Raw genomic sequence first — 8,440 nt, forward strand, 5'->3', positions numbered from 1 at the left:
GGGAGGATGGAGGCGGAGGGAGCCGGCCCGCCAGCAGCCCGGGGAGCCCGGAGGCCGATTACACACGTTCCGGGGACGCGCTGGGAACCGAGCCGCCCGGGAGAGCCGCTTCCCGTAGAACGCGGCTGCTGGGTCGGGGCGGAGTGCGCCTTCTCCGCCTCGGGGCACGGATATAAGATGGGTTTGCGCGCTCGGAACGCTTCTAGAATAAAAGAGCCCTTATTGTACTCCATGCAAAACGGAAGCATTGCCCAGTTTACTATATGCAAAACAGGCCCTCAATGAACGCACTTTAAAAAATAAAAAAGGGGCTCCTCCCATTTTCATGCCGGAGCTCGCTCCGAAATGCACACATCAAGTGGCAGGTCTCACACCACCTCCCCGCCCCCGGGGCCGAGGAGCCCCTGGCTTTCGTGCCCTTCTGCGGAGAGTTGGGTTGTTTCTCCCGCCGGGGCAGCGGGGCCACGGCGTGCTCCGCTAACGACGCGGCGTTACAACGAAGCCGAAGCTGGGTGGTTAACGGGGCCTGGAGGGAAGAGGCGGGCAAAGGCGCGCCCCCCCCCCCCCTCCTCCCCCCGGTCTCCCCCTGCCGCTGCATGCAAAGCAGACCCTAATGTATGCACGCCGAGGGAGGGGGGCTCGCGAGCACGTTTCTGATTAAGAGAGGGGGAGGAGGAGAGCGTTGGGCATTATGATACACTGGGTGGAAGGGGCCCGCCGGAGGCGAGCTCTGCGCGCGGGGTTAGTAGGCTGAGGGGGGGAGGGGGAAGGAAGGAGGAGAGTTAGGGCGGGGGGATGAATATCCACCGGGTTTACTTTATTGCGGGCAAGAGGGGAAGGCGCCTCTAGCAAGGCGTTAGAAGGCTGCAAGGCTGGAAAAGCCGAGAGTGGAGGGAGGGGTTTGTGCCGGGAGAACTTGCGTTGGCTGAGGCTGGGGGATCAATACCCAGCCTACAGGCCCGGGGGCAGCCTCCATCCCCCCAGCCGAGGTGGAGTTCGCTGGAAGGTCACGCAGCCTTCCTGGACTCCCGCACCCGTACAGCGCACTGCTTGTAACATTACAGCCCGGGGCGACGAATTTGGGAAGGAGGGGGAGGGTCGTGGTGAGCAGGTTGCAGAAAGCTCTGGCCCTCTGGAGGGTGCCCTGCACGCCTCCAGAGAAGGTCCACGGCCTCCTGGTGCTGAAAACCTACGTCCTTCCACCGGCGAGACATTTGCGCAGAGGGAAAGTGGGGTGGGGGCGGGAGGGGAGCAGAGAAAAGGAGAGGGAAAAAAAAAACCAACTCCCCCAACTCTTCCCGGATCGATCATCGTTCCAACCTCGCAGGATGGGGCCCAGATGGTTTGCAAAGCGCACACTCACACAACGCACACACAGAATCAGATTCCGTTGTTAGAACGCGTGGTTTACTAGGTGCAAAAAGGGTGGGAGTAGCGGAAGGGTCTTTAACGGCAGAGCCAGGACTCGACTAAGGGCATAGACACCCCATTGTGGACGGTTTCTCCATTGCAATATACTTGGCGTTAGGCGCTGGGGTTTTGGGTTCGGCGTAGTTGCTCTGATCAGTTACAGATCGGCGACCACGTGGAGTCCCTTAAGCATCCTGATTTGGTCTCTTTCTCTCTCTCTCTCTCTCTCTCTCTCTCTCGCTTATTTTCGTTAGTATTTGCCCCCCTCTTCCTTGATATGCATAACGGTCTGCAGAGGTGATTGGCAAGGGACCGAGTGACAAGCTTTATATAACTGTGTCAACAGGATTTTTTCCCGCCTTCCACCCTTACGCATAAAGCCTGCTGAGCTCAGAGTAACCTCCACTTCAAGCACACTTCATTAAGCACAGGTGGGAGGTCTGCCGGTAGGGTGGCAGCAGCAAGAAGGAAGAAGGTCTTTGAAGATTGTGCTGGGTCCCCATACTCAAGCCTCTGGGTAGAAAAACTCCTCGAGAAATCATCTACTTCGTCCTTTGCCTCCAGACGATCCAAAAAGAGCCAGAGAAATCAGCATCTGGTTTATTGTTGGAGTTTAGGGGGCAAAAATAGTGATAATGGGACTAGCAGTAATGCCTATGTCGCTGGACTCCCATGTAGTCGACCGGGATTCCAGTTCTGGACCCGGTGGCTTGAGACTCAAGCCAGGCGCTTGTGCCTGCTTGCCCAAGATCCCGAGAGGAGAATGGAGGAGAAGGGATTGCGGAGTGACCATACCCCCTGGGCGGTGATTTCTTGTTTTCTCTCTGTCTCTCTCTCTGTCTGGCCAGCCCCCGCGCCCTATAGCAAAAGCCTCTTAAAAAAAAAACAGGTGATAATAACACTTACTGAGTGCTTTCTGTGAACCCAAGGGCACAGTGTGCATTCAATTCTCACCATCCCTATGGGATCATTTTGATTTCACAGATGGGGAAACTGAGGTTTATAGTAAAGTCCTAGGCCATACAGCCAGTAATAACAGGACAAAGAAACGCATTGGGGTCTGACAGTAACCATACTGCTGATCATGAGAAGATAATAGACTGGCCAGTAGGTGGCATGGTGGTTAAGGTGCTGAGCTCCCATATGGTCACAGCGGTTCAAGTCCCAAACCTGGCAGCTTGAAACTCACACCTGGTGTATGTGTGTGTGTGCCAAGAATCCTAGGAGGAGAGTGGAGAAGAGAGAATTGCAGTGTGGCCACCCCTTCTGGGCAGTGATTTTATCACTTTCCCCCCTCTTTCTCTCTGTCTCTGTGTTATGCATGTGCATGAGCACACACGCCCTATGGCCAAAACCTAAAAGAAAAAAAATATGACATACTTTACTCACAGGGCGCCTTCATGCTTTATTTATTTATATATTTATATAAGTACATACTTATAAACATTTATTTTATACTTACACTTTAATTATTTTGTTTTTCTTAAATATACTATATATTCATACAGTCAAAAATGTAAAGGAATTCGCTGGGAAAGCAGCTGCACCAGATCCAAGATGGCGGCCAGCAGGAGACTGATGAAGGAGGGACCTACAGGTGGCATGGTGGCTTTTTTTTTTTTTTTTTTAACCAGAGAGGTACAGAGAAAGAAAGTGAGAAAGCAAGCTGCCAAGTCCAGGACTTGAACCGCACCCGACCATGTGGGAGTGTGTTGGCAGGTGGCATGGTGGTTAAGGGCGCTGGACTCCCATATGTCAGACCACGGTTCAAGTCCCAAACGTGGCAGCTTGCTTTCTCACTTTCTCTTTCTCGCTCTCACTCTGTCCTGCTCTAGTCAAATTAAAATAAAGTTAAAATAAAATAATTCTTAAAAAAATAAAAAAAAGACTGATGAAGGAGCTTGAAATCTGCAAATGTGGAATGAAAAACTTCCTTAACTGAAGCTGATTTATTGACTTGGCAAAGGCTTATTGTTTCTGACAGCCCTCCACATGACAAGGGGGCCTTCAGAATCGAAATCAACTACCCAGCAGAGTACCTATTCAAACCACTGAAGATCACATTTAAAATCTATAGGGTGGCAGGTAACGTGGTGGTGAAGGCGCTGGACTCACACATGGCCGACCACAGTTTGAGTCCTGGACATGGTGGCTTGCTTTCTCACTTTCTTTTTCCCTCTCTCTCTGGCCACATTAAATAATAACAAATAGAGTTAAAATAAATAAATAATTATTTTTTAAAAGGGAGAGGAACCAGCAAGTGGCATGGTGGTTAAGGCGCTGGACACTCCTACATGGTCTACCACAGTTCGAGTCCTGGACCTGGTGGCTTGCTTTCTCGCTTTCTCTCTCATCTTTCCTCGGTCAAATTAAAATAAATGAATAAATAAATAAATAATTAAATAATTCTTTTAAAAAAAAGACCTTTCACTGAACCTCGATGAAAAGGAGCAGGTCTGTCTGCCGGTAATCAATGCTGAAAACTAGAAGCCCATGCCTTATGTGAGAAAATACGTATACAAGTTACTCCATATATGAAAGTATAACAAACCCATTTCCTGAGTCTTGCTTATTTCACTTATTATACCTTGGAAATCATTCCTATCAGTAGACAGTTCTCTCATTCATGGGCAGTATGAAAGAGATGTAGCTAATTTAACCAGTTTTCTTCTGGTAGTCACTTACGTTGTTCCAGATCTATTACATTTCAAACAATGTCGCAGTACACGACCTTGAACATATGTCATTTTGCAAAGGTACAAATATATCTGTTGTATAGATTTCCAGAATTGGAATTGCTGAGTCAAAGGTGTGTCCATTTGTATTTTTGACAGCTATGGTCAAGTTGTCCCCAGTAAAGGTTATACTAATTGATACTCCCACATGCAGCATTTAAGAGTGTCTTTTTCTCTACACCTTGCCAGAAAGGATATTTTGACCTTACTAATCTTTGTCAATTTACTAAAAATGCACCTATTTTAAAAACCTTCCAAATGGGACCAGCAGGTGGCATGGTGGTTAAGGGCTCTGGATTCCCACATGGCTGACCATAGTTTGAGTCTGGGACCTGCCAGCTAGCTTTCTCACTCTCTCTCTCTCTGTCCCTTTCTGGTAAAAGTTAAAAATAAATAAATAAAGTTAAATAAAAATAATTCTCTTTTTAACATTATTTATTATTATTAAAATTACTTTCCAGTTTGATCAGAAAGAAACAGGTAGAGAGAGAGAAGGAAAGTGAGAAAGCAAGCCACCAGGTCCAGGACTCAAACTGCAGTCGATTATGTAGGAATCAAATCCCTTTATCCACCCACACCACCTGCCAGCCCCATAAAAATAATTATTTTTTTAAAAAATTATTTTTTATTTAATTTTATTGATTATTATTATTATTTTCCACTTTGATCAAAGAGAGACAGAGAGAGGGACCAGCAGTTAGCGTAACGGCTATGTTGCTGGACTCCATGTAGTCGACCACGATTCGCGTCCCGGACCTGGTGGCTTAAAACACACTGGGCGCATGTGCGTATGTGCCCGAGATCCCGAGAGGAGAAGGGAGAAGAAGGGATTGCGGCGTGACCATCCCCCCGGGGAGTGGTTTCTCACTTTCTGTCTCTCTGTCTCTCTTTCTCTGGCGAGCACACGTGCCCTATAGCAAAAAAACTCTTTAAAAAAAAAGAGAGAGAGAGAAGAAAAGTGAGAAAGCAAGCCACCAGGTGCGGGAACTGAACCGTAGTTGACCATGTGGGAGTCTAACACCTTTAATCACCATGCCACCTACCAGCCCCTAAAAATAATCCTTAAAAAAAATTTTTTTCCGGAGACCAGCAGGTGGCGTGGTGGTTAAGGCACTGGACACTTTCACATGGCCAACAACAGTGGGAGTCCCAGACCTGGTGGTTTGCTTTCTCATTTTCCCTCTCTCTCTCTCTCTCTCTCTCTCTCTCTCTGTGTGTGTGTGTGTGTGTGTGTGTGTGTGTGTGTGTGTGTGTGTGTCTCTGGTTAAATTTTAAAACTAAATGAATGAATAAATAAACTTAAAAAATTCTTAAAATTTTTTTTTTCCAAATGATAGAAGGAAACTTTTAAGAAGGTAATCCCACATTTTGTCCATTTCTGCAAATCAATGAATTACTTCGGGTTTAAAGAGGCCTCTAAACATTCACTCCTTTTTTTTTTTAAGAATTATCTTATTTAACTTTATTTAATTTATTAATTTTAAACTCACTAGAGAGGAACAGAGTGAGACAGAGGATGAGAGAGAGAGAGAGAAAGTAAAAAAGCAAGCCTCCAGGTCTGGGATTCAAACCATGGTCAGCCATGTGAAAGTCCAGCACCTTTAACCACCAAGCCACCTACCAGCCCTTATTCACTCCCTTTCTCTTCTCGCCTGAAAGATTTCTCTGTATAAGCCAATACTGTGGTGGGACCAACATGGACTCAGTCACAAATCTGAGCTTATTTGCAGGTTCAATCACTTTAGCTGTATGACCTTGAACCAGGCACCTAGCTTCATTTTACCACAATTTTTTAAAAGAATTATTTTATTTAACTTCATTTATTTATTTTAATTTGACCAGAGAGGAACAGAGCAAGAATGCAAGAGAGAGAGAGAGAGAAAGTGAGAAAGCAAGCCGCCAAGTCCAGGATTCAAACCATGGTCAGCCATGTGGGAGCCCAGCACCTTTAACCACCATGCCACAATTTCTTTTTTTTTTTTAAAGAATTATTTTATTATTATTTTATTGAACTTTATTTATTTATTTACTTATTCATTTATTTTATTTCAACCAGAGAGTGAGAGAAGAGAGAAGGGAGGGAGAAAGTAAACTGCCAGGTCTGGGACTCGAACCACGGTTGGCAATATGGGATTCCAGTGCCCTTAACCACTACATCACCTACCACCCCCTCCCCTCTTAATTTGCACATATAAGAATGTTAATAGCAACTTCACTAAACTATTATGAAGACTGAATGACATAATCTAAGTAAAGTGTCTTCTGTCTCATTCTCATTCAGACAGAAACATTTCTCCCCCAGGGATTTCCTTAATCACTGGTAAAAATACCCCTCTCAAATCAGCAATTTCCTTTCTCCAAAGGAACCCAAATGGACACAATGCAGTAGTAGTCCCAAAGGTCCTTGAACTAAGAAAAGAACAGTAGTTTAAACTCGCCCAAAGGCAGGCCTGACCATCCCCAACAAGGGACTGTTCAGAGCTGGAGGTGCCACATTCTTCTAGAAAAAGAAGGGCCAGGCCCATTATCTTCCACAAAGGCACTCTTCAGTAAGGAAGAAATGGTTGCATTTTTGCCCTGAACCCACGAGTTTCCATTTCTGAACTTCAAAAGAAGTAGGGGGGCCAGCAGGTGTCCTGGTGGTTAGGGGCACTGGACTCCCACATGGCCAACTGTGGTTTGAGTCCCAGACCTGGCAGCTTTTTTCCCCTCACTTTCCCTCTTTTTCTCTTGCTCTGTCCCTCTCTGGTCAATTTTTTTAAAAAATAAAGTTAAATAATAAAATAACTCTTATTAAAAAAAAAAAAGGTAGGGACTGGTAGATGGTATGGTGGTTAGAGCACTGGATTCCCACATGGCTGATGGTGGTTTGAGTCCTAGATGCAGCGACTTGATCTCAGGAGGAGAAGGGAGAAGGGGTTGCAGGGTGACCATCCCCCACGTGGATTTCTCATTTTCCCTCTCTCTGCCTCTCTCAGGCACACACCTTATGGCAAAACCCTAAAAAAGTAAAGAGAAGTAGGTATACATATGACTAAAAATACTTTAAATACTAACCCTAGCATAGACTTCTCACTTTCTGTAAAAGTTTCCATATAGCTCTGCCCAAAGACAAGAGCTAGATCATTTTTGAGCCATGAGCTCTTTTGAGTTCCATGTATCCCCTGTGCCAAGCAGTGTCTACACCAGCCCGAGTAACGTTTGCAGAATAAATGACCCTTTCCAGGGGCCCTCTTGAACCTTGGGATTCATACCCAAGAGCTCTTACTTTGTGCCAGAGTATTTTGGCAGTCCCAAGTGCTAGGCTGTTTGAGTTTTTGTAAACAAACAAAAAACCCAAACACATTTTTTTTTTTTTGAAAGAGAGATTTTTGCTATAGGGCACGACATGCACTTGCTGGAGAGACACAGAGAGACAGAGAGACAGAGAGCAAGAAATCAGTCCCAGGGGAAATGGCCATGTTGTAACCCCTTCTCTTCCATACTCCTCTCGGGATCTTGGGCATTCATGCACATGCACCCGGCATGAGTTTTAAGTCACTGGGTCCGGGACTCAGACCGCAGTCGACTACGTGAGAGTCCAGCGATGTTTAGGCCATTTGCTGATCTCCCAAACACATTTTTTAAAATCAGTTAAACTGTTTTCATTTTAAATTGCACCAAAGACTTAAGTTCCTATTTTTAATGTTTATTTTATTTATTATTAGTATTATTTTTAAAATTTGTTTTAGGGCACATGTGCTCACCAGAGAAAGACAACGAGGGAGAGAGAGAGACAAAACAAGCCTCCCTGTCCAGGACTCAAACCATGGTCAGCCATGTGGGAGTCTGGCACCTTAATCACCACACCATCTGCCAGTCCCAATTTTATACTTTTTTTATTTTTTATTATTTTTTGAGAGGTTTTTGCTATAGGGCACGTGCACTCCCCAGTAAGACAGACAGAGACAGAAAGTGAGAAATTACCCCCCACGGGGAATGGCCACGCCACAGTCCCTTCTCCTCCATTCTCCTCTCTAGATTTGGGGCATTCACACACACGTTCCTGGCAGAAGTTTCAAACCGCCAAGTCCAGGACTTTGACTGTGGTCAGCCATGCAGCCATGTAGGAGTCCAGTGACATAACCCTTACACCATCTGCTGGTCCCCATAGTGGTCCTCTAATTGGTGGTTTTAGTTCAGCCTCGAGCTTTCTGATTTCTTGTCCTTGTATTTACCCAGCAAGCATTGATTGAGCTCCTTCTTTTTTTTTTTTTTTTTTTTTTTTTTTTTTTTTTTTGGGTTTTTTTTTTTTA

Source organism: Tupaia chinensis, unplaced genomic scaffold (assembly GCF_000334495.1).
Source record: "Tupaia chinensis unplaced genomic scaffold, TupChi_1.0 Scaffold000247_1, whole genome shotgun sequence".
In the NCBI taxonomy this organism is placed as follows: domain Eukaryota; kingdom Metazoa; phylum Chordata; class Mammalia; order Scandentia; family Tupaiidae; genus Tupaia; species Tupaia belangeri.